The following is a 26,250-nucleotide window of genomic DNA, read 5'->3' as shown; positions in this document are numbered from 1 at the left end:
CTCCTTAGATTACCTCAGGGAAACTTTCCCAACAGGACACATGTCAAAGTGTTTGTCTCAGACACAGCTGTTGGATGAGAGGAAGTCAAGGGCGACCTATATTCTGGCCAATAAGGTTATTTCCCAAAACATCTGGGCACTGTAGTTCATAGGTAAATTTACTCCGACAGGAGTAAATAATGAATTAGTTTGGGACTATTTTCAGCTGTGGATTCACTGCGAATTTACAGCAGCAGGGCGGTGTGTGTGGGATTTATTTAAAATCAATTATGAAGGAACATGTCACCCAGTGCAACGCTGTGGGTTCCTAATATGTTTAATAGTCTTGCACAACAATGAAGCTCAATAACAAAGAAGAATACGATATATCAGGACTTTGGCAAAGACAAGATTAGTTTGAAAAATAAAGAATATAACAAACTTCATCACCGGAGCCTTTATACTGTGGGTCTGTCTGTTGTGTCTGTGGCCACAGAGGTGGTGGAAATTACCATAGTCCAAAAAAGTTTTTTTTATCAGACGTCTTCATGCTGAAAGTCAGGAATACAGTGAGAGACATTTCTTGGCAATGTAAAGGGGGAAGTTTATGACGTTTAAGGAGCATGGTGGGACATTTCATGTAAATCACCACCATTGTGTAGTGGTGGTTTTGAATGTATGATGCAATCACGTTTTATAAATAACTTTTCTTGTTCTTCTTCTAGTACCATTAACAGTGAATTGGGCCCAGAGTTAATAGTGCATTTCCTCCTGTAAATAATACCACTCTTTACAAATGTCACTTCCATATCAAACCTCAGTCTGAGTAGGAGATTCATTACAGGCGGTCTCAAGGTGCTCTTTGACACTAAAGCTACTATGCAGCATACAGGTCTTTAGACTGGGGGAGAGTGGTGTGAGGGGCTGAGTGAAGCAGTACACCTACTCTGCTGGTCTGCACCCTTGAGCCCCACCAGTCATCCAGCCTGCCAGCCAGGGGGCCTGGGATGCATTAGACGCCAGGGGAGAGGCCGCCCTGAGTGGCCTTCATTAGGACCCCCCCACCTATCCACCCACACACACACACACACACACACACACACACACACACACACACACATACACTCTCCTTCCACAAAGGAAACACTGTATGTCTCCCTCAGAATAAAAGCCAGCCCTGGATCATAGATCAGACATGTGTAGCGCCTGCTGAGCCTGGTTTTTGACTAGTGAGGAGGGCCCGCCAGAGCTGAGGGATTCAGCTACACACACACACACATACACGGAGTCAGCGCAGGCATGCGTAGCAATGGATGACAAAGAGCAATGAGCTCTGATATTAAAGAGCACAGAGGATGAACGGGGAGGCCGAGAGAGACAGGGAGACTATAAAGTGTGTGTGTGTGTGTGTGTGTGTGTGTGTGTGGGGGGAGTCGAGACAGTGTAAGGAGCCGTCAAGAGTGCCCTGTGTCACCATCACCTCATAAAGCATCCTAATGGACGTCGCTCCTATTTGTCAAAGAGAGAGACAAATGAAAGAGAGGCAACGCGAGGGAGGGGAGAAAGAGAAAGTGAGAACGACATGTTGGAGAAAAATGGTGTGCGCTATTATGTTACTGGCTTTCAAAAGACTATAAAAGGCTTATGCACATATGCCTACATTTACAGTTACACGGACACACACAGACACAAGCACACACACAAACACAGACATTGGATTTCCCGAGCCCCCTTCCCTCATTCTAGGTCAGTAAAACCCACCGAGAAATGTGAAATGTGTGGGCTGTCATATGAAAGCAGGTCGCAGCTACACACACACACACACAGACACACACACACACACACACACACACACACACACACACACACACAGAAACTCAGGGGCAGAGTGATGCGAGGTATATGGTTTTGATGCTGCCCACTACACTGACTCTTTCAGACAAACATGCTCCATGTGCAGTTGTAACACTCTGATAATGAAGTGGATAAATATATTATTTATGCATAAATTAACTTGTTTACTTCACATAATGCATATACATTTTCATGTTGCCAAATCTAAAGGTTTCACTATAGTAGTCACTATAATGTGTAAGCTTTTTTTATAATATGACAAACATCACAAGTAGATTGAGTTATAACGGCTGTATGACCTTAAACAGATGCACATGAGAGTGATGATTAAAAATACATTTCTTTTTAATCATTACATTAAATTAAAAGATGATTAATTATGCTGATTAAGTCTTGGGCGTATCGCTTCATGTGAACCTCTTTGCCACAACGGAAAATTTCTCATGCTGTCTTTTCAAGAATAACTGGAAAATATAAATAAAATAAATATTCATGATAATTTGTTTTTAGTTTCAAATGAGAGCAAATAATAAACCACACCACTAAAACCAGCTGTATTTAGTAGTCTCTCACACAGAGTCAGGTGTCAACATGCTGCAAACTCTCACGTTATTTCTCACATGCTGGAACTGAAATCTAAAAAGCTGCAGCCACTGTGGTTTTACAAATTAATGCTTCACATATAAAACATATGATCAGCTTAGACAACCCAATACATTGTTATTGACTAAACCACCCCACAGTATGTTCAATAGTTAAAATTTGATTTGATCCACATTGACTAGCTACAATAATAAAATACTGCTTAGACATAAATGCATCAGTAATAACAATTACATTTTATTAGGCTACTTATAATAATTTAATGAAATTAGAAATCCTGCCAGCACAATGAAAACTTTTGTTTTGATACACTGAGTACATGTTGTTGATATAATCTCCGTATTGCACTGTATGGTACTGCAATTTTTAGTAAATGATCTAAATATGTCTCACAACTGTAACTATGCAACTGATCACTGCACATACAGTACACTTCTTACTGTGTCACTGTAATAAAGCTCTTTACATGTACCCTGGACATGTTTCCTTTGAACTTTTCCACAAGAACTTGTTGGACTGAAGTGGCTGTTTCATGCAGCAATGCAGCGACACGCTCACACGCACACGGCGCCTCAGTAAACCACTGTGCATCTGCTATAGAGGAACATCCTGCCCCACACAAACTAGCATATTTGCAAGCTTGTCTGTCACATCCAAAACCCATGTCTGGACCACAGGAAATGTGTATGCACACACATAGACACAAACACATGCATGAATGCACGCACAGGTAATAAAACATTGTGAGAGTGACACTCAGAGATTCCAACTGCATTGAAACACTCAGCTATGCAGAGGATACGCATTTTCCATTTGAGTTTCATTTCAGTGGCAAGATTAAATAGTGCAAAGAAAAGGAAAAAAGACGTTGCAACGCTGCAGCATTCCACCTGTGTTAGCTCAGAAGATCCTGGTGATGCACTGAGGTCAATGGGATCAGTTGGGTTTGTGGCAAGACCATGGTCTGCTCTATTCTGGTCTGGCTGGGGCTGAGCTGTGTGTGTGCTGAGCGTTGGGGCATTTGGGGTAACTGAGGTCTCGGGTTTACGGGTGCTTTTATATGAGGCTGCAGCACTTCACCCTCCAGCTGCTCTGTTGCCATGATGTGGTGCTTCTGCGTACCTCAAAGCCGAGTGTAAATTCACCACTCTGGTGAAGACAAGTGGTTCACAAAACACACAATGTGATAAGCATTGTGAACCAGAACATGATAAAATGTGAAGGCGCTCAGTGGAGTGCTCAGTTTGTTTTATTGCTCATCGTCTTAAATGGATTTAAAGTAAAACAGCCGCTGAATATGATCAACATTTGACAGTCAACAGTCACTTATGTTGTTTCTTATCACCAGCACTTGATAGCAGCATTATGTTATATCTAAAAACCAGATACAGGGATGTGGATGGAGGGTAAGTCCCACAGCTACTCAGTGGATCCAAGAGTCAATTTGACACCAAATTACAGAAATACCATTCTAAAAACAGACACACATTTCCTCTGTCTAATCTAAGAATAACTACATATGCTGTGTATGATGCTTTACTTATGTTTGAAGAAATTATAGCCAACATTTATAAATAAATATAGTGTCTATTAGGTTTGCTTGTAGTAAAGAGAAGGACTTAGATACAGGGGATATAATTGCAACTCAATTCTCCCTTAAAATTTTTCAGTTGAAACAACTTTTATTTTTATATTTTTGCACCTGTTTTCTCAGCTTCAGTTACGTCACCCTGACTTTTAAACACCACTAAATGGGATCAAATTGTAAAAAGTCATTCACACTTTTACAGCAATAGCTCATAGATGAAGCTAATGTAGCACATGACAAATGCAGGTATAGAAAGCTTCTTCTCTTTTAACAGGCATGACAGGAACTTACTTCATATGCACCACTGTTATGTACATAGAGAGGAGAATGGAGAAATATTCAGAGTATATCCATTTTTCAGCTAAAACTACATTTCTGTAAAATAGAAATTCTTTTCAAAAAAGCACAGATTGCAACTTCAAACTCCCCTTGTTCCTCTTTGAATATTTAAATCATTATGAATGAGGACTGATCGGTTGACTGATGTGACGTGATTGTGATAATAAAATATATTTATTTTGTACTGTAACTTCCCCAGGTACACAGAAGGAACTGTTTGACAGCCATAAATTGTCGGATTAGCTTAAACAGCTCGTTGCCAGTGGTCATGAGGGTTTTGAATCGACCTGCTGTGAAGGAAGCTGGATGCAGGGTCTTTGTGTTGGCACAGTTTCTGAGCAACAGGAAGAGCTTGAGTGAGGGGGGTTGGATGGGGGGAGGGGGGTGGGGGGGGGTTTACTACCTGTACACAGGGTGAATTCCTCTGCAGCAGGTGCCACAGGTACAAAGCTGCACTGAAAGAACACAGCTACATCGCTCACCTAGCAGACGTAATGATGTTGTGCATTTACTCATGATCTTCAATCTCATCTGTCCGCACACAGCTTATCTTTACGATCATCGCTCCTGACAGTGATCCCATGCCGTGTCGACTTTCTCCATAAATATCCGCGCAGCAGCGACAGTGCTCTCCTACTGTTACGGCCCATCGCAGCCTCTCTGTTGTCTCTCTGTTGTCTTAGTCCAGCCACAGGTTACTGTATACATGTAGCGCTTCTCAGGAACTGTGGGATACGGTCGGCTCAGTGTGTGGCGACATGGCGCCCCCACTCCCCTCCTCTCTGTGTGGTTACCAGAGTCTCCATGTCTGCTGGAGCCAATAAATAAATAATGGGCCCAGTGATCACTTCCAACTGTGATACTGCACGCTAAAACCACTGCATCTGGGAGTGCCTCGTTTACAATGACAACAACAACACAGACGCACACATGTAGACACACACACACACACACACACACACACACACACACACACACACACACAGATTAATGCTGAGCTGGTCACAGCGAACTAATTTCTCATACAGCTGCAACTTTCTAAGAACTCTGATCTCTTTAGAATAACACAATCGACTGTTAGGCTGCTGTTTATTTCAAATTTGACCAGTTGGGAATTTTTACTTTTTTGTTTCTTACACCGTCTTGTGCCTCTTTCCTCTGCGGAGGTCCCAGTGATTTGAAAAATACTTGAACTTAGCTTGAGAACTTGCAGAAGGACTCACTCTTCTTGTATCAGTGTGAGCTATGGATAAAAACTGCCATGTAGAGTGGGTGAGGACTTTGTACATCAAATCTGTGCATGTGTTAAAAATAGACTATGGGTATGCTGCACTGAAAGTGGACAGGAATATCAGTCAATGGAATGAGCAGTGTAATATAATTAGAAGGAAACGGCCAGGATGAGGTGTGAGTGAGCAGCCAGCACGTTGGACCTGTGTACTCGGCCCTAAAACGGGCTCCCATGGCCGATCCTAGAGGCAGGCAGGACCATGGTGTTTGATGCAATGACGGCCACTTCATTATAAAGGCCTCCTCAAGTCCCACGCTGCATTCCACGTTTATGGGGAACATATGGGGAAGCCTGCAATTTTTAGACCACAAAATAAGCCCCTTTGCAGCTGGACGCACGACCGCACTGGGTCCTTTTTGCCTCGCGAGCCACACCCGAGAGGCGTAGGACCACTGACAGTGATTAAACCACCACAGTTTTCTCAGCAAAACAGGAGTTATATTAAGCTTAAATACAGGGGCTTGATAAACAAGGCCTGGGCAGGGGAAAAAAAGAATTGAGTGAAAGATGGCCACAATGATCCTCAGACTATTTTCCCCTCACGGTCATGGGCAGTGCAAAGCCATGAGATAGATTTCAAAACATGAAGCAGATGTTTACCTAGACAAAGAAGAAAAAACAGAGCGGACTGAGGACTAAGGGAAAGGCCTTGACTCCAGAGCTTTCTTCAAATGTCAGTTTGGACTGCACTACAATAGAGCCAATTCCCGCTCTTGCACAATGCTGTGGGATGGTCCTATATTTGTTTTGCTTTTCTCTATTCCTCATTGAAAATCCAGATGCAATGTCTTTCTTTCCACAAGTGGACAAAACTAAGGAAATTGACAATAATCTGAAACAGTCCCCCCTTGTGAAAACAACTAGAGGAAAAATATATTTCTCACTTAAATGAAATCTGAAAAACAAAACAACATGAATTATTACCAGCAACAGGTCTCACTTGCACAAATACATGCACGTAAAATGATTATAAACTGAAACAACCACAAACCCCTGCGCTACGAAACCAGTACTCTGCACTCCCGAGCATCCCCTCTTCTAAACAAACACAGATGAGAGCAGAACTCTGCAGAGACCCTCCACCTCAAATGTACCAGACCTGAGGAAAGGCACAAAAAACAAAGCTGCAGATGTTTACAGCTTCCAGATTCTTTTCTTAAGCTAAAGAATCTAAAGAATAATTCAACACAAAGGTTCAGCCATCATGTGTTTGGCCTTGCAGAGAGGAGGGTTTCCCTGTGGGCCTGTGTGACAGCAGTACCTCACGTTCAGCAGAGACGCACACAACTGTAATCTGTCCCCGGCCTGGCAGGCCAGGGCCGAGGCCATGTCGGGAGGCAGCAGAGGTGTTAGAAGAGGAAGCCTTGCTGTGTGTGAGGTTAAGTCAGAGGCCCGTAGTGGCCGTGTGGACGGACTGATAAAAGCCCTGGGGCCGCGGCTGTGGCCTCAGCATTCGGCCACACTTGCCGACACGCCGTGTCATTTAGCCCGCGCTGCCGCCTAACTCAACGGCAACTGCTCATTTACAGGGCAGTGCGGGCTACCAGGAAGAGCGGCAAGCTCTCTCTCTCTCTCTCCCTCACACACACACACACACACACACACACACACACACACACACACACACTCAGTACATGGTACTGTATATACACATACAAACACATCCTGTGGTCCATGCAGCAGTTTTGTCCAGCAATTAGCAGAGGACAACGTGGGCTGACATTCATACACAAAACAGTGTGAAACAGAAACAGAACAGAAACATTCATGCAGCTACACACAATCTCACACTCAGACAGGTTTTCAAGGAAAGCAACTGGGTCACATGAATGACCAGACGGTGGTTTGGGTCTGTTGTCCCACGGCCAGACATGGTCAGTGTGTCACTGACAGACAGGAGAAAGGAGAGAGGAAGTGTGGATACCACAGGTTCACAAATGCCAATGATTTGTGCTCTCTCTCACACTCTCTCACACACACACACACACACACACACACACACACACACACACACACACGCACGCACACACACACACACACACACACGTAGAACTGCAAGATTGTCAGGTTAACAGTACAACAGCAAACAGCTAGTCTTTCTCTGTGACTGCATGTTTGTCTCTCTGCTCGTCACTTTGCTGTTTGAATCTGAGGCAATATGAATCATTTCCTGTTTTTCACATAACTGCAGAAGAAACTTCTAAATAAACAGCATAAAAAACTATAGAAATAGAAAAGATGATATTGGTCTCAAATCACATCTCAGGCTGATACTGTACAAATAGTACAAGTAGCCACATCAGTGAAAACTTTTCCGTTTTTAAATTCAACCTAGAAAATGAAAAAGTGTGAAAACCACAATCAGGTTAAATCGCTTTGCACTCTCAGAGGGGGAAAGACACTACACCACGCAACGAGCCCGCAAATACTTTTTTTTTCTTAGTGCAAAGGAAGCTCAGGTAAAAAAAATTGATCAGAAACACATAGTAAAGGTAAATGTTTAAATGTTTTCTCAAGCAAAGCAAAGTGAACCTGAACTGAAGTATATGCATTAGGTGTGTTCATGCTCGAGTGAGCTAAAATCTGAAAAAAAAGAGACAGACAACAAAAAAGAGAGAAACACTGAGTAAGAGATTGAAGATGAAAGATGAGAGTGAAGAGAGGACACAAGCAGAGCAGAGAAACTGGCAGCGCTGCTTCTAATAAGACTAAGATTATGATACTATCAAGTGGTAAGTGAGGGTGGAGGTTTTGCAGGCCCAAAACCACTGGTTCTTACAAACACAGATGTGATGTGAGTCAGACAAACATAAAACTAGCACAGGACATACATACACAGTCAAAAATAACACCCTCGGTGTTGTTCGTCAGTCAGACACAACACTTTCCTGTCTCCCAGCAGTGGCAAAGCCACAGCTATCTTTCATTTCTCTCTCTCTTCACCTCATTCGCTCGTGTCTCTTTCTCTCCTCCGTGTTTGCATTTGGACTTAATACATTTTAATGCCTCTCCAGTCCTTCTACAGCGGTTTCAGTGCTCTCTGTAAACCTCAGTGAGCCACAGTGGCGCAGGCCGCTGCCTGGTTTGAACTCAAAAGAAAATAGAATGTTTCCAAAACTTGGACGACCAATGAAAAGTGAGAGTGAAGACGGCGAGTCAGAGGAGGAGAAGCATGGAAAGTAAAAAACCAAAGCGGTGAAACCAGAGAAAAAGCAAAGACGATAGGAGAAGAGGGGAGGGAGGGTGTGAAGGTGGGAGGGAGAGGCCCGGTGACCTCACGTGACATGTGACGTGGGCTCCACCACTCACAGAGGGGAGTGTGTGTGTCTCTCTGTGGAGGATGGCGAGGAGGATGCAGATGTGGCTTTTAGCCTTTTACTAGCGCTGATGCTCCAGTCTGGCCACCACCATCGTCAGAGATAAAGAAAGACAGACCACGCTATCAAGCTAGCTGGCTAACCTCAGACCCTCAGCCCGCTGCGTGACAGAGGACCACAAACCCAGCCCTCCACACCAGCCTGCTTCCACCATCCGGGCTCTGTTAGGTGGGCCCCCTCTCATCTCCAGCCCTGGTGAGTCCACCTCAACACCTGGAGACACAAATTATCTCTTTGTAAACTGCTTCTCTCTCAACTCTTTCTGCTTTTTCTTCTCTTTCTCCCTCTGACCCTTCTCTCTCCTCTCCTCTCTCAAACGTCTTCTGGTGCTGCTGCTAACACATGCTGCTGCTCTCTCTGCAGGCTTGTGGCTTGAGATTCCTGCGGTAGTCACAAACCCTAGATTCTTGGTTGCAAACGGGCTCAGAGCTCCAGGAGTTTTGTCTTCTCGTGCTCTCCTTCCTTTGCTCTCTTCTCTCCCTCGCTCTCTTTGGTCTCTGCGTCTCAAATCCACCTTTCTGCCTCTGCAAAGGTCGGTGGAGATCGACTGCAGTGAGGGCTCCACACCGCTCTGGCTTCCCTGTCATGGCATCCAACAGCATCTTTGACTCCTTCTCCAACTACAGCAGCAGTCTGCTCAGAGGTGAGTGCTGATCCTCCCTTCACTCCCCCCATTTACACTCCACTCACCCCCCCCCCCCCCCCCCCCCCCCCCCCCCCCCTCCCTCCCTCCCACCACCATCCCACTTTCTGTCCAGTTGTTTTCAAGGTGCTGATTTGTCAGTTTGACAACTTGTTTCTTTTTGACAAAGAAAACAAACGTGAGCTCTGGGTGCTTCTTGTAGTGTGTGAATGCATTTATCTCTCTGTCCACACACACACTCAGACGTGTGCTGAGGGAGGTTTACAAAGGATCTGATTTGCACGGGAGCCCTCATCTAGTTGACTGATATGGCCCTTAAAGGCCTCTGCCTCTCCGCTCCTGTAGGCTTGATGGAGTGGCGCCATAATGGGATTCTCACCACAGACATTCATTATCAAGTGAAACTCGGCGCTCTCTCTGCGAGAATACGAGCTCGATGCTCCATGTGACTGGGCCCTTTACTGGAACATGGCAATACAATAAAAGAGCAAAGAAAAAAAAAAAAAACATATTAGGCTCTCTCACTCTGCCTTACTTCCAGGAGGTACTTTTGGTCTGTGTGGTGAGGTGAGTGCACTATACTTGGAGACGCTAAACGCTAGCCTCAATGAAGAAGCCATTTGTTGCCATGGTTATTCCAATCAGCCGGCTTTTACTTGCAATAGTGAAGCTCTTGAGTGAACGAGAAGCGGAGGAAGGTTGAAAGTTTTACCTGATTTTAAATTGAATACTTGTGTGTTTATTCCTGTAAGTGATGAGAAACACAAACACAGAGTGGTCGGTCTTCACAGAGCAGTTGTTAATCTGATGGACTCAGTTGTTCCCACTGTTTCTCACATAACCACTGAGACAGCCACCGACAGGCAGCAGGAAAAAAAAAAAAAAGAGCTCTCCTTCCCAATTAAGGCCTCGTTGCAGTGTTAATTAGAGACAGCCACAGGAGAAGCACTACCAGCTCCTAATTGTTTGCAGAGTATATCTTAAAATCTCTGGAGCCTCTCACACTCACACACACACACACACACACACACACACACACACACACACACACACACACAGTCAGACACAGACAGTCAAACACACACAGTCAGTACATCTGTGTCTCACATGAGAACAGTCCTCTGATATCCTCAGTGGAACCGCAGTGACAGGGGATGATGTTCCAGTGTTCTCACAGCTTCTACAGACACCCAGGCATTTATAATTTCCTCCTGACAAGGCTCAGGCTTTTCCCTCCTTTTCTTCTTATAACCGCTGGATCTGCATCCCTTTATCTCCTCACTGTTTACAGATCAGAGTGTCACTGACTTCAGGTTTCATGCATGCCATCTATCAGGCTTTGGAGACATTTTAACCTCCAACGTAATGTGATTTTGGGTGCCTGATTTTGATTTTGAGCCCCACTGGAGCAGCGAGAGACGGGATGTGAGACAGTGGGTCAAGAGGGGAAAAGAGAGACAAGCATTTAAAGCTGTAATCATCCATTGGAAATCATTAGTGAATATGCAATATCCTTTTACAATTCATTCTGTCAGGAGACTGAAACCGAACTGCGAGAGAACAAAGGCCAAGAGTCATTAAATCCTCCAGTTCAATCTGAAAGCATTTCAAATCGGGACTACCTCATGTAAGCAAAATACCCCAGCGGTTAGTTTAACAACTTGCATTACACAGGAAAAGCAATTTGGCCAAGGTTCTCTTTTTTAGACTCAAATCAAACTGAAATTAAGAGGAACGGTTACAGAAAATCAAGGAGACTGTTAAATGTCTGGCTTCCCGAGCTCTGACTTTAATACTGTGCGACATGAAGCTTATGGAAATAACGTATTCATCTCTTCAGAAGTCAGGAAATACTGCTGTAAGCAACATCTCATTCATTTGAGACATCACACAAAAGGAAACAACGCTCATTAGGTTTTTGAATTCTTAATAAGAAATAAGATTTAGCGCTGACACATTGTATCTATATTTGTGCAATACAAAACGCTATCAGTCAGTAGGTGTGATATCGGTACCTCTTATACATTTTCAGTCTCTCTCAAAGTGCAGACCGAGAACACATGTAAGCATGTGATGTGCAACATCAGATGCACTTCGCGTGAGAAGCGAGAGGACGCCTCACCTCAGAAACCTCAGTTCTGCGCTAAAGTTCAGGGAGACACACAGACACACTCACAAACACACACACACACACACGTAAAACATATGACACATGCACAACAAGTCACACAGAGAACAGACAGAGCAGCTGTCATTCTCATGGTGTCTATAACTCCGTTTACAGGACAAGAGAAGGCTAACTGTCTGACAGTTATTTGTGTTGTTGTGAGAGATAGCGAGATGGAGAGTTTTGCATCGACGAGGCATTAATCTGATGTAGACTACTGCTGCTGCACTTCACTGATAATAACCACAATGAGGCTACACCTGCTAACCTTCACACAGAAGCACTATTTAATCAGACAGATGCATTTCTGAGACACTTTTAAACTAAAAAAAAAAAAAAAAAAGAAAAAAAAAAGCAGCAAAAAAAAAAAAAGCACCGGACTTTCCCCCTGTGAAGCTGAGTTGTATAACCTTTACTGGGTTTTCCGATCCTGACATATTGGCAGTGTTTGCATCAGGTGGGGTACCTGGTTTATTGCAGCTGTGATTGGGGCTGTTTGGTGGGTCATATCCTTGGCTCGGTTTCTGTCACCGCATTTCCCTCCACTTGGAAGGGCCGCCATGTTGCCTGCAGGCTGTTTTATACTGGGGTCCGTTTTTTAGAGTGTTACGCTTTTGGGAGCCAGCTCCCTTTGTGGCAGAGAAAAAGGCCCTGGTTTATTAGGGTGGGAATGGTTTTATATGTTTGGCTTATTGCGCTGCATGAATGGAAGTGAGGGCTTGTGTGTGAGAAACGTGCCATGCCTCACCACAGTTGTAGCGAGGTTATTTTGGAGGATTCTGGGAGGTGGTCTGGTTTGTTCTACAAGTGTTGGGGAGGGAAAAGCCCTGAGAGACACATGCACAGTTTGAGAAAGAGACACTTTAAATGCATGCAGTGCTAAAATGAATCATTCACAGAGGATAAAACTCAAGACGAATTTTAAGCTCAATACCACTGACAAATAAAAAGGCGCTATACAGTAGCTCAAAAAAGAAAAAGACCATAAATTTAACAGAACACATGGCTGGCCTCTGGTGAATTTATTAATAACAAAGTCATATGGTGAAGATTTTTTTCCTCCTCTCTTAAATTAACATGCTTGATTGGATCCAATTCAAAATCCCGCTGAGTGTGAGGCCCCACAGTGACGCCAAAACATGAAGACTGGCTGAGCGGGCTGAAATCTGTAACCAGATATTAAGAGTTTCAATATTGTAAAGTGAAAGCAAATAATAGAAAACGCATGACAGCCACAGAGCGGCGAAATCCTGTCTCCAATTTAGCTGAGTATAATATCTATTTATAAAACTCTGAAGGCATATTGGATAGAAGAAACGCTCTGGACTTGATTAGGGCTGTAAACGTTTTTGGAGGTACTTATTTACTTTTTGGTCCGTCTCGCCGTTTTCACCGTCTGTCAACACGACTTTATGGGGAACACTTTCAGGGGTTGCCAGTAAAATGGCTTCCAGGTAGAGCATGCAGAGGGGTGTGCTGATTATGTGGTCGACTAATCCCAAACCTGCCTCCTCCCTTGTACACTTTGGGCTCAAACCACCGTGCTCGGCGTTGCGTTGGTCAAGGTTAAAGTCGTGCTAAGTGTAGTAGTAAATACAATTTTCTGGTGGTCGGCAAGCAACCACAGGGGCCAGATTCTTTTCAGCCAATCTGATAATATGGATTTATGCTGTAAAGGTTTCTCCGACTCGGAAAAAAAAAAAGTGTCTTGAAAGGTTGAGCAACTTGTATCAACAAATATTCCTGGAGGGGGTTTCTGTAATTCTTCTGGAAAGTGAACTGGAGGTGCGTCGCCTCTGAAGCAGCATCCAGTGAGGAGCGAATGTGATCTGAGTCTGGGGTCCAGCCAAGCAGGGAAGAGGCAGGAAGAATACTCGGCCTTGGTGTCTCAGCGCCCTTTAACACGGTTCATTCAGAGTTAGCCTGCATTTTAAACTCTGTGATCTGATTGTGCATGGCAGCTGTGAGGGCATTGGACTCAGTGGATGCATGCAGAACACATTCACTGAGGTCATCCTCACATGAAAAGGAGCGAATACGAACTATAGTCTTACATGATTATTAAAGAGTGGTGGTTAAATAATAACTGGTATGGGAGACACAAATGTCCAGATAGTGATGTCAAAGGAATTTATAATGTCTGGAGCAGCTTCTTCAACTGACGTGAAGAAGAAATCGAAACAAGAACAAACTGCATGTAGGCAGGAAAATATGCAGACTTTGAAAATGTTTGCATAATTGGATAATGAGGTGGAAATGGTCACAACATAAAATTCTTTAGCTTGATTTTTAAAAAGTAATGCGCATACCGGATGAGGCTCTTCTATGTCTATGACTCATTTCTTAACGGTTCATTTGTTTCACTTACGAGCTGATAATATTTCATATAAACCCTTACGTTAAAATGATTAAACCCACATCACTGTTATTAGACTCTTCATGATCTCATCCGTCCTGCATGGTGGACGACTAAATTAAGGAAAAGCCTTTCTCGCAATTTTCTGTTTCTTAATTTTGTTTTAAACCTACGCCCTAAACCACAGGCCAGCCCCACAGCTTATTACATGGTAAGGCTGGGGTTGTAGAATAAACACAAGAATTATTTTAAGCTAATTTATGGATTATTAACCTAAATTTATGCAGCAATTACACTGGTATATGGAATTTGGTAGCAAAGCTGGAAATAAGATGAAGAATTCAAAGTAAAACGTGAAATAAAACATTTGCTCCATCACAGGTTTGGTTTGTTTTCAGTGACTCCGGCTACAATTAGAGAGAGCTGTGACCTGAGTTTGACTCAGATAAAGAAGACTTATTGTTTGGACCCCTCCCTGTATCGTTAAACAGATGTTGTCAACAACATCCTTTTCTGTTGCAGTGAGAAGCAAAAGCCAAAAATCTGTGTGTGACTAAGCATAACGTCGATTGCTGTGCACTTTTGTTTTTAACATTACAGTTGCATTCGAACCCACAAATTACTTTAATGGGCGGGCATGGGTCTGGTCGGCAGCACATAAAATGACTCAAACTTATGGAGATCCCACATGTTCAGAAACATATCAGCAGACAGCAACTCTTTTTTTTTTCTTTTTTTTTTTTAAATACATAAGATGGAACACAGGAGGAAAGGAGGGTTTTATTTTATCATGTGTGAAAGTTTAGCAGAGATCTAAGGCCCAGAGGAACTCACTCTGTCACCATCAAAGGATTTAAAGGAATGTTTTTCACAGACAAAAAGATCCATCCTCCAGAATGAATCTTCACTTCATTATGAGCAACTTTAATCATGCTCAAAACATCCTTATAGCCTATCCCTCTTCCCATAAGCAATAAAGAAAAAACTTAATTACGGTGGAGGAAAAATGCAGATAATGATAGGATGTGAGAGGCTGCAGGCTATGAAATGTTTTCTGATTCTCTATTTTCCCAGAAATTTTTTTCTCAACTTGTTTACATACAGTTAGTTGTCGTTGCTGCAATAAAACATGTTTTCAAACACAACTTTAACCACAGGGAATTGATTTTTTGTGGAGGCAGCATTTCAAAAATGGGATTATAGTTTTCTTGGACTATTCATTGGGGGGTACAAATAACTGACAGTGCTGCTAACTGCATCGGTAATGGGCCACCTAATTGTGCTTTTCTACTCAGCTCTTCAGTGGGAGTTCAGCGCCATCATTTATGTTTTGACTAAAAGATAAGTGAAAGAATAGTTATATCATTTTGAGAAATAAAGAATTAGAGTTAGAGGAGATTCATATCACTCTCATACAGTATCTGTTGGTTAAATATGAACCAGCAAGCAGCCAGTTAGCTTAGGATAAAGACTGCAAACAGTGGTAAACAGCTAGCCTTGCTCTGTCCACCAGCACCCTTTAAAGCTAACTATTTAACACATTACATGTTGCTTGTTTAATCTGTACAAAAATTGCAGAGTAAAAATGACAATCTGCAGTTTTACAGGGGTTATGTGTCTGACTGTTTCATGGTTTGACTTCTTAACCACATGATGATGACAAGACTCCAGGAAATTACTGTGCCAGCCAAGAAATAATCCCACACACAACCCCCCATAAAACCAAAAATTGGTTGACACCTTAGTTTTGGTCCCAAATATAATAATTTCCCAAAATGCTGAACTGCTCCTTTGAATGAAATATTCAAAAAATACAATTATATTTTTTATTGCATAAATATGATCTATTATCCCTGTATTGCATCAGGTTTTGCCCTCAAGTAAACTTTAGCAAGCTTTCTCTGCAGCTGCTCACTTCTGTATTGGCTCAGTAGGAAACACTATGCCAGGGATTCCCCCTCAGCTGTGCAGCAGAAGTGTCCCTTCCATCTCCTCTCCACAGTCTGTCTGCTGGGAGGTCACTCTGTCTGCTGTAAGTACCGTTCTCACGGCCCAAAATGCTGCCGTCACGAGCTCAAACACACAGGGAACTTTATGGTATACATGCACAAACTGCTACTGGCACATACAGGCTGTCTCACACACACGCGCACACACACACACACACACACACACACACACACACACACACACACACACAGAAGTCCACCGCCTGAGTTTTTCCTCCTGCTGAGTCAGAGAGGAGCAGAGCATGTCAACATGATGACCGTGACGCTTTTTCCCTGTAAATGCTGTCTGACCTCACCGTAATAGCTGGTCAGGACTAACATATGGTCTCCTGATGCCTTAGTCCAGCAGAATTACACACATGGTGACTAAACAGCAGAGGACTTAACTGAAAAATATCACTGACTGCTTTCTTGATTTTATAAAGTGCCAAATTGTATCTTGTGCTTCAAAAAAATATATTTAACCAACTACTGTGTTCTGTGGTTAGTCTTGTACTGACAGGACTGAGAGTTTCTAACCAGTGAGCCTTTCCTCTGAGCTAAGACCTTGTTGAATTCTCTGTCCGCCGAGTGAAAAGTGTGACCTAGAAAGCATCCTCACGCATTCGGTCTTGTTAAAGTAAAATAACACTGGAATCAAGTTAGTCCTCAATTAAGTAGGGAGTCCCCCCAAGTCTCCACTTTATAGCATGACAGCTAGCTGTGCTAACACTGCCAACCTGGCAGAAAGACGTTTGTGTTAGAAGTGCCTGACAGACTTGAGCACAACTTTTCCCCTTTAATCAGCGTGATGACATAAGAGGCAGACAGCGAGCCAGTCATTCAGTCAGTATAGAGTTTGATTAACCTAATCACCAGGCAGCCAGACTCCAGGCTTCTGATTGGGTTTACAAACACTCCTTGTCATCGTTGTGTCATTAGCTCGTCGTTAGCCGCGGCCGCCTTGACGTGGAGCAGCGACGTGCCGGGCCTAAACACAGCAATCAGGGGATTAGTGTGCAGTTACAGCAAAGCCTCAATGAACGCCTCAGGCCCTGAGTCAAAGAGGGAAAAGTCCTGCCTTACTATGCTAGCTCCACGTGGCCAGGGTGCTAACTGTACATGGGCAACGCCACTACTGATTAGCGATGGAGATGATGAGAGGAAACATTCAGTCACTTCGGACACACGGGTGGTTTCCCGGACTTCAATTAAGCCAAGTCCTTGACTCAAGCAATGATTTCAATGGAGGAACTCCATTGAAAATATGTTTTAGCCTCCAATTAGGTTTTCTTAATCTAGAACTGGGAGTGGAGCCCAAAGACATCACAGAAACTGAGTTGCATGCAACACAGCGACTCTCGGCAGTTGCTGCAGAAAGTCTCAGCAACATATGGGGATGATTAATTTTCTTTTGATTTAATTTGAAATCAATTGGAATGATTGACAATAATCACTTACTGCGCAAAAGATTGGATTTATGAGGGATGACAATATTATGTGTCTAAGTACTCTCCTGAGCTCTTTGGCTTGCAGGCTGAGAGTCGCCACACCCTTGTTTCCTTACGATGAAAAGCCCCGAGGGCCAGCTGAGTACTTTCCAAGAGTTGTCTCACGTCTGCAGAGGAAAGTGGCACGGACACTTGTCAGGAAACCAGCGCCGGGTTCCTGCTCGAATCTGGTTGGATTTTGCGGTGAGTCAGATGGTGCTCGGGAGGCTGAACCCCTCTGAAGAGGGAAATAAATGCAAATTCAATATTTGGGGGCTCTTTGAAGTCCATTTGCACTTGAATGAGTGTGACAGAACCTGGAATGACCCCTGTTGAAAGAGTCCCTCAACAGTGATGAAAGGAGCGGAAAGGGACAAACACTGATGACAATAGTTGAAAAGTTTTCATTGTGTGTATTTGTGTGTATTCACATGAGGCTATTCTTGATTGTGTGTGTGCAGTAACATCATTCATGCACAAACAACAGGGAGGACTCTTTAAAACCATCTGAATATGAATGCATGATGCAGCTAGGAACAATACATCTGGCCCGGTGCCTGCTCCGCAGAGTCCTCTCTGACTTGTGCTTTGTTGGTTAACGTTCATGTCATTCATTTCATACGTTACATACCTCACCGTGTTCCTTCACAGTAACAGGGTCCTAGTCTCAAAAAATAAAAACATGTGGCTTTTGTTGCAGGGAGGAATGAACAACAGCATTCCATATGCAACCACATCAAAGGTCCCGCTCGCTATGGGGCTAAATGAGGGCAGACTGTCCTGCTTGCCCCTCCTGACACGACTGTCACTAATTAACCAGAGATCTAAAATTGACACTTCCTCTTCATCACTCATCCTCACTTCGTCACTGTAATCTTCACTGTGTTTAAACGTGCAGGGCTTCTCTCTGGGTTCCAGCGAGAGGGGACAGCCACACAACAAGCACAAAGGGGCATTGTCTGCTGGTGAAAATGTGGTTTACAGGCTCTGCTATAATGGCTTGGTGGTTGCTGGAAGCCATGCGCACTTCCTAATATTCGGCTCACATGCGATTTCATTTTGAGAAAAGACTGAGCTATGGGGCTTTGCTTTTGTGTGAGAGGGACGCCTCACAACTTATTTTCTGAGCCGACGGGCTCGGGCTCCCTTACCCCCTCCCTGCTCTTCACCCCCTCTTCCCCTCTCTGGTGGCGCTACTATATTTGTGTGGGATCTCTAGCGATGGAAGAGCAGACACAGACTGCGTTGCCAGTCAAACGTGTTCGGGCTGTCAGACTGAACGGCTTCCAGCGCTGCGATCTGTCTCCTCTCCTCGTCAGTGGGAGCTGTTTGATCTGACAGAGAGACTCCATTAGAGACACAGGGAAGTTCAACTGCTGGGAGGTTGGATGGCTTCAGCAGTCAGAGTAGCAGCCCAGAGAGGAAAAGGTTTGCACACACAGTCTGGTTGCAGTCTTGGTGTCTGTGCCGTGTATCTATAAATGTCTCTGAGCATTACTTGTCCTTATTCTAGGTGTGTGTGGTTACACGTAGACAAGTGCAACGTAAGAAAGCCCAACTGGGCTAACATAGTTTGGGGCTCTGTTGAGCATAGGGGTGTGATGACGCAGTGGGTAATGATATCATAAATGTGTGGCGCTGCTGAGCTGCAATGAGCTATGCAATGACAGAGAGCGAGAAAGAGAGAGAGAGAGAGAAAGTGTGTGAAAGAGAGAGAGAGAGAGAGAGAGAGACAGAGAGCTTATCTGCTGTGGCGGTGAGAAAGTAAAACGTAGTTTGCCCTCGGTCTCACGGTGGTGATGACCTCACAAACCTGCGCCGCAGTCCAACAGAGTAGATGCTGATGTCAGAGTGGTGAAATGCTTTGATAAATCGATGGTTCAGCCACAGACTGTCACTAGACTCCTTACAGCTAATGTGACTTTAACTTCCACTAATCAGGAGGAACTCTGACAAATCTCCATTCTCTGAGACAAATTTACAAGTATCATTAGGGAATTAGTATAAGACACGCTCTGGGTAATTTCATCACCTGCTTGCAATGTGAGATAGCTGTTAAAACGGAGCACAGAGAGTGAATTGATGTGGCTCCTGTGAAAGATTCGTGTCCTGATCTGTGTGTGGCAGCTGGGCTCTGGCAGGGCTCTGGCACCGTGGCTGCATGGCAGTTAAACTGTCACTGGCAGGAACTGTAAATCTTTTGCACAAGGTGAATGCAGCATGACAGCACCACAGGTGTGTGTACTGCTTAGTGGTTGCAAGTCTGTCACAGTACAACAGTTTGTCTCTGTCCCTCAGCCATCCTGAGGAGCAGTCTCCAGAATTTTTGCTGGACACATTTGGTAAAGTCAGAGTGAGTCAAGATACTCTGTGTATGTGTGCTTCTGTGTGTGTGTGTGTGTGTGTGTGTGTGTGTGTGTGTGTGTGTGTGTGTGTGTGTGTCTGTAGGGGGTGGGGGTGCTGTCACTTTGGCAACACAACTGCACATATTGCAGCGATTACCACAGCGGAAAAATGTTTTTCTGCAACATGCAATTACTACAGATTACAGATTGCCGTCCTTGCATCAGAAGCTCTCGCCAGAAAAAGAGAAACACTGTGCATTTGTGTGTGTGGATCTGTGTGTGTGTGTGTGTCGTTACACACAAATAGACAGTCAGACACAGAGACAAAGAAAGATGAGAAATGATTATAGCTCACACTAAAAACCACAACTGAAAAAAATGGGGGAGTTGACGTATTTATGGGACTCATTTAGATTTAAAAGTTATACTGACTTTCAGGGGTAAATAAAGACCCTGGAAAAAAATACAATCTGTCCTTCAGTAAAATGAAGAAAAAGGAGAGCAGGGTACATTTTGGAGGCCTTCGTCCATCATCGTCAACATTATGAAAAAACATACACTGATGTCCTCACGAAGTACACAACCCTAAACTCCACAAGTCATATCGATTTTCGATTTTGCTCCTGGTTACAAATCACCCTGAATATCAGAAAGCTTCCTTCAGGTCACACTAAACAATATAGCCCAAAAGTGGTGCTCCGCAGCAAGGCAGGGCCCTATTTACAATCCCACCAGATCAAAACTCAACCCAAAGTGCTCCTATAATAGCACTGAGGCCTTTTGGTAAGCTTACCATCCAATGCTACTTTTAGTGGGTTTCCAAAGAATAAACAGGCCTGCGAACCACATCACAGGCTGCTGACTGTCATCGTCGGGTGAGTGTACCCGACGGATGATGTGAGGGCGGAGCGACCGTGACACTGGGGTTTACGGCGAGTTCCCCCCTGCCTGACTCGGGTGTGGTGTGTGCCATTGAACTGCCACTGAAAGGCCAGGGAGGGGGGCCTGACCACATTCAACTCCCAATCACAGTGAAGCCATCGTGTGTCTTACCGTGCCTCTCATGACTTTTGGGGACGTTGTTAACAAGACAGAAGTGGGTCCTGATTTTTTCTATGGTATTAAAACTGAGGTGTGTTTGGTCATGCCACCGCAAGATGCTCATGCACCAAATCTGATCTGCAGCAGCCCCCTCTTTAGCAGATGTGAAAGAAGTATTCAGATCCTTTTCTTAGGTGAAAGTACCCATACTGCAATGTAAAAGTACTCCATTACAAGTTAAAGTCCTGAATTTAAAACTGTACCTAAGTGAAAGTATGAAAATATTATCAGCAAACTTAAACTGAGTAACTTTTGTTGAACTATAAGCACAAGTGGTGATGATTACAAGATAACAGTACACACTAAACCATAGTATAACAAGCACCAATAGGGAAGAGTCAAAAAAATTCAGCAGACTGATTCAGTAAAACGTTTGCTAATGTTCGCTACTATGCTACTGGTCACACCAGACCAAATGAGGCTGTAGCAGTAAAATTCCTGAGTGTTCTGATTAAAGGAACGGTGCATTTTATTCGTGGTGAATTCAACTTTTCAATTGCAGGGGGGAAGAATGTGTTCATTTTTCTTTCAAAAATTAAATAGTGGGGCCTTAAAGTACCATAAGCAGGCTACTCTTTCTGCAGAAAAGCTGCCCCTGTCGCTGATAAACAACAGATGATAGTATTAGATTGTTAATATTTAAACATCCATGTGTAAATTAGTATTTTACGGTGGTTGTTTTGGACTATTCTGAAATCTTTGTTTTTTTAAATATTGGATAATTTTACTTCTTTGGACCTTGCATGGTTGTCTAAATGAAACTGAGAGGTTCAGAGGGGAACTGCATGCCTTTTTAGTGGAATCAATAATAAGACACTTGAACTTGAAGCCAAAAAGATTGGGAAGCACCGGTTTCATCTTTAATAATCCATTGTATTTTATAGGCTTATCATGTTTTTTATCATGTGTAAAATCTTAATTCAAAAAATAACTAGTAGTAATGGCTGTCAAATTAGTGTAGTAAGGTAAAAAGTACTATGTTATGTTTCCTTCTTAAATTTAGTGTAAAACTGCATAAAAAGAGGTTACTGAAGTGAAGTACATTTAAAATTGTACTCTAGCAGGCTGGGAAACATCGAGTGGTACCAGTACCAAACTCATCCCAGAATGTATTCAGTATGAAATGAAGTGTCAAACAGACATATCCACGCTTGGCATGTTTGATAATGAATGTAGTCTTTAAGAAGCCCATTTACATTCAGCAGACAGAAATAAAAACATAGTTGGAGTCGTCCCCCAACAGCCATTATGGTGCTCAATTGATTCAGAGGGCTTTAATAAGCCCTTGGCTCCGCTCTGCACCTTTTATAAAATGAAAGCAGAGTATTAAAGATGCATGAAATGAATGTGCTCATTGTCTCCTCTGGTGACTGCCGCATCTCAGCTCATCATGCTCACATAGTAATTAGCTGCTTGGTTTGGAAATGTCACCATCCTCTTCATCACTTTTAGGATAATGTATACTCTAAACGCCTTCAAGGATCTGAAATTGGGACCTGACACTCTCATGAGTTACTGGATCTCTAAAGTCCTAAACTATAGAAGTAAACCACAGAAATTAAAATAAAAATGGAGTGTTTTAGGGTCATTAAGAGCTAAAACAAAGCTCGAATGCTCAAATGAATTCCAGTGATCATTAAAACTAACACAGACAGCCTTGGTGGAGAAAAAATAACACAAGAATTTATGTGATCAAAATTGTTCAATGTGTTTCCTATTTTCTTGTCTGAACATCAAAATGGACAAAAATGACCACCAATTGTGATGTGCTGACACATTTTGTAATCAAAATTTGAGAAAGAATCAGCCATCAGAGCAGCGAGAGCCCAAAACCCAAACAGTCTGTACCCACTCACTGTTGTTTAAAAGTTTCTCCATATACTTGTGTATATAAACACTCCGACGCTAGAATATGATTTGGCTTTGAGGGGACTGGCACAAATGGCTTTGGTGACTTACATCATGCTTGGAAGTCTAATCACAGACACTCTTGTCATATCAAGCAGAAAAAGTCCATTTCATAGTGAGCTATGTTTCAAAAAAAGGGAGGGAACGGTAAACAAGCCCGGCGTTCCACAGCCACCGCAGAATTCATCAGTCATACAAAAAAATACCCCAAGCCCCAAAGTAGAGCTAATTTAATCCGAGAGGAATAAAACTCCATTTCATAGAAGTCGTCCATTCAGAACACTCATATTTCCACTGAGCAGAAACCCCCGGCTGAAATTTGAGCAGACACTTTTCGGAAGGAATGCATTCGGTGGGTTGAGGGCCAAAGCTTGCCCTGTAATTTGTGAATGTACAGAAATGTGTGACCGCCACAGCTCCTCTAAAGATAGAAATCTTTGTCTTATGTCATCGCTGAACCTCAAACTATTTCTAATTGCCCCCATAGCCCCCTTTTCCAAATGAATAGCTACCCATCCAAGGGCTTATGTGTGCATGTCTGAAAATAGCCCGGGAGTTTACACAGGCTAATAGATCATATTCAGTAAAAAAAAAAAAAAAAATGAAGAACTTTAAAGGGATCTCCACGTATCTGAGACTGTCCCCATCTTCAAAGTGGCTTTTAAGTGGCACTGAAAGCAGCGTGGGTGGCACTTAGAGTCAGGTATACGTTTACGGACCCCAAAGGCTTCCTCTGGTTTCTCTGCTAATCGGGATCACGCTCTTAGTCTCAGTCTTCTCAGTCTGAATCATTATACATGACTCTGAAAGTAAACAGGGATTCCTTTGGCTTTGTACATGCAGAAGAGGAAGGTTCGTTACTGTCCTTTGGTCAGGACTCCAGCTAATCTTCACTTTGTGAATTCATTGAGGTTTCTCCTGTGTCATAGTTGAATCAGATGTGTTTGACCGTGGTGCTGTAGAAGGACTTCGTGGTTTCTATATGGCCAACAACCATTTTCTTGAATTCATATTTTGTTATGAGCTTACATTAAGATTCAGATCAGGAATACAGTGATGAAGACAACCACTCAGTCACAAGTTTTAACCCATCAGCAAACAACAAGCTGATTTCTTGATTCATATCCAAAGGATCCATTTTCTTTTCATTCTTGAATGCTAAGAATCATATATGTGAAGGCCTATTTGAAGTGGGTCCGGGGGTTTCACATATCCTCCAGGAGTTCTGTCTTGATTTCAGGCTCAACCCACCCGGATCATTAAAAATCGTTCAGGGGCACGACGGGCTCTGTCCTCACTGCCTGTGCGGCTGAAACTGTAGAAACTGCATGTTGAAATGCGGAGGTCTAAATGTGACAGGCGCCCGGAGCGCACATTACAGCTGGGCAGGGTATAGCTGGGGCGTGTGGTCACATATTAATAATGAACTAGGGCAGGAGGATGACTAAAATATCACTGGCATTGTCATTGTCCCAGTTGAGCATTTCTCAAAATAGAGGCCGCATGATAGGTGATCTGATCAGAGATGATTTTTTTTTCTTCTTGTACTGGGGATTGTGGAGATTGAGCTGCTGCTGTTACATGGAGTGATCGGACTGTGAAATAAGATTCTTTGATTCACATTTTCAAGTGAGAAACACCAGAACTGACGCATGTTAGATGATCTCTCCCTGGGAACCTTGTTGTTGTCAGCTGTGAGTTCACAGGATGGTGGTGATGGCTTTTCTATCAGGACTCAAATATGCTTTACTGGACAATAAAATAGTGAGTTTTTTTTTTATTTTTATTTTACTGTTAACCCCCTTGAGACCCCACACCTCACTGAACAACTGTCCTAGATCACCAAACACAAAAGCAAACACAAAGAGGGAGTCAGAGTGTTTAACAAGCTTATTGGTTAGCTTCTGTGATCTCAAGAGAGGCACGCCCAAAAAAACAAAAGTAAAAAAAATAAAGATGAAACTAAAAAAATGAAAAGAGGTAAACAGATGTTTCATGTATATTTGATTTATAGAACTATTTTCTAGCAGCACTTTCTGAGGACAGATCCTTCAGACACGTGTGGTAGCTGCTGTATAGAAAGATTTTTTTTCTGCTTGTGTTAATGCTGCACTGACACTGACACAGTGATTTCTGTGACCAGGTTTGATCCCACATCAACAGCTAACCTCTAATATTCACACTTTATTTGGACATTTGCACATAAAGGAATCCTCTATTTTTTTTTTTTTAATTATTATTATTATTTTTGAGCGTGTTTAAATCTTCCACCTGCAGCTTCCTCTGTCTCTCTGACTTGGATCAGTGCGTTAGGAGGGAAATTGTGGGAAAGTCTGAAGCCACTCCGATGACTCCTCGCGCCACTTAACTGCACTGAATTTATTCTCATGCAAGTAAACAACTTAAAAACCGCCACACACGCGCACACTGAAATAAAATGTATTATTATTCAAAGGAGGCATCTATTGATTGAATGCATTTTAAAAATGCGCTTCAATGAAAATCCACGACTTGTTCATCATTTATTTATTGCCAGTTAGAATGATACCGAGTCATTGATTACGATTTTTTTCGTCATTTTATTTATTTTTGTTTTCTTTTAAATCAAAGTTGACAGAATTTTTTTTTTCATTTTCTGCACCAGTCAAGTCGCAAATCATTGTAAAAATAATGATAACTCTAATAATAAATAAATAATAAACTATATCAGTGCTCATCAGACCCGACCAGGTTAACTGATATAAAGATGTTTAAGAAATAACATTTGCATTTACAGTAAAAGACAGAAAACGGTGAATAAATTAAATCTGTAAATGTTGTATTTAGAGAAGGAAATATTAACTCTAACCCATCACGTGGTTTCAGTGTGCGACTATTAAACGAATTTCTCTCACTGCTTTTTATAATAATTTAATTTCTCAATAATAATTAAGTTGTGATTCAGGCAGAAACTCAAATGACAGATGTGAAAAAAATATCTTTCAACGACCAAAAAAAAGCCTCACAAACGTGTATTTCATTTAACTGATTGAACTGAAGTCGAAATTGATTCAGATTTCCGACTGTGTGAGAGACAGATTAAAGTTTCCTTTTCTGTGCAGATGTGAAATGTCTGCCTGAGACTGTCTGAGCTGACATCGATTGAAAAGGCAAATGCGCCAACTAGTGTCAGAAAGCAGCACGGCGGAGGGTGTGCAGGGTGTGTGTCGACGTAACCCTCA

Source organism: Seriola dumerili, unplaced genomic scaffold, assembly GCF_002260705.1.
Source record: "Seriola dumerili isolate Sdu_G_001 unplaced genomic scaffold, Sdu_1.0 BDQW01000149.1, whole genome shotgun sequence".
Lineage (NCBI taxonomy): Eukaryota > Metazoa > Chordata > Actinopteri > Carangiformes > Carangidae > Seriola > Seriola dumerili.
Note: the sequence above shows the minus strand (reverse complement) of the source record.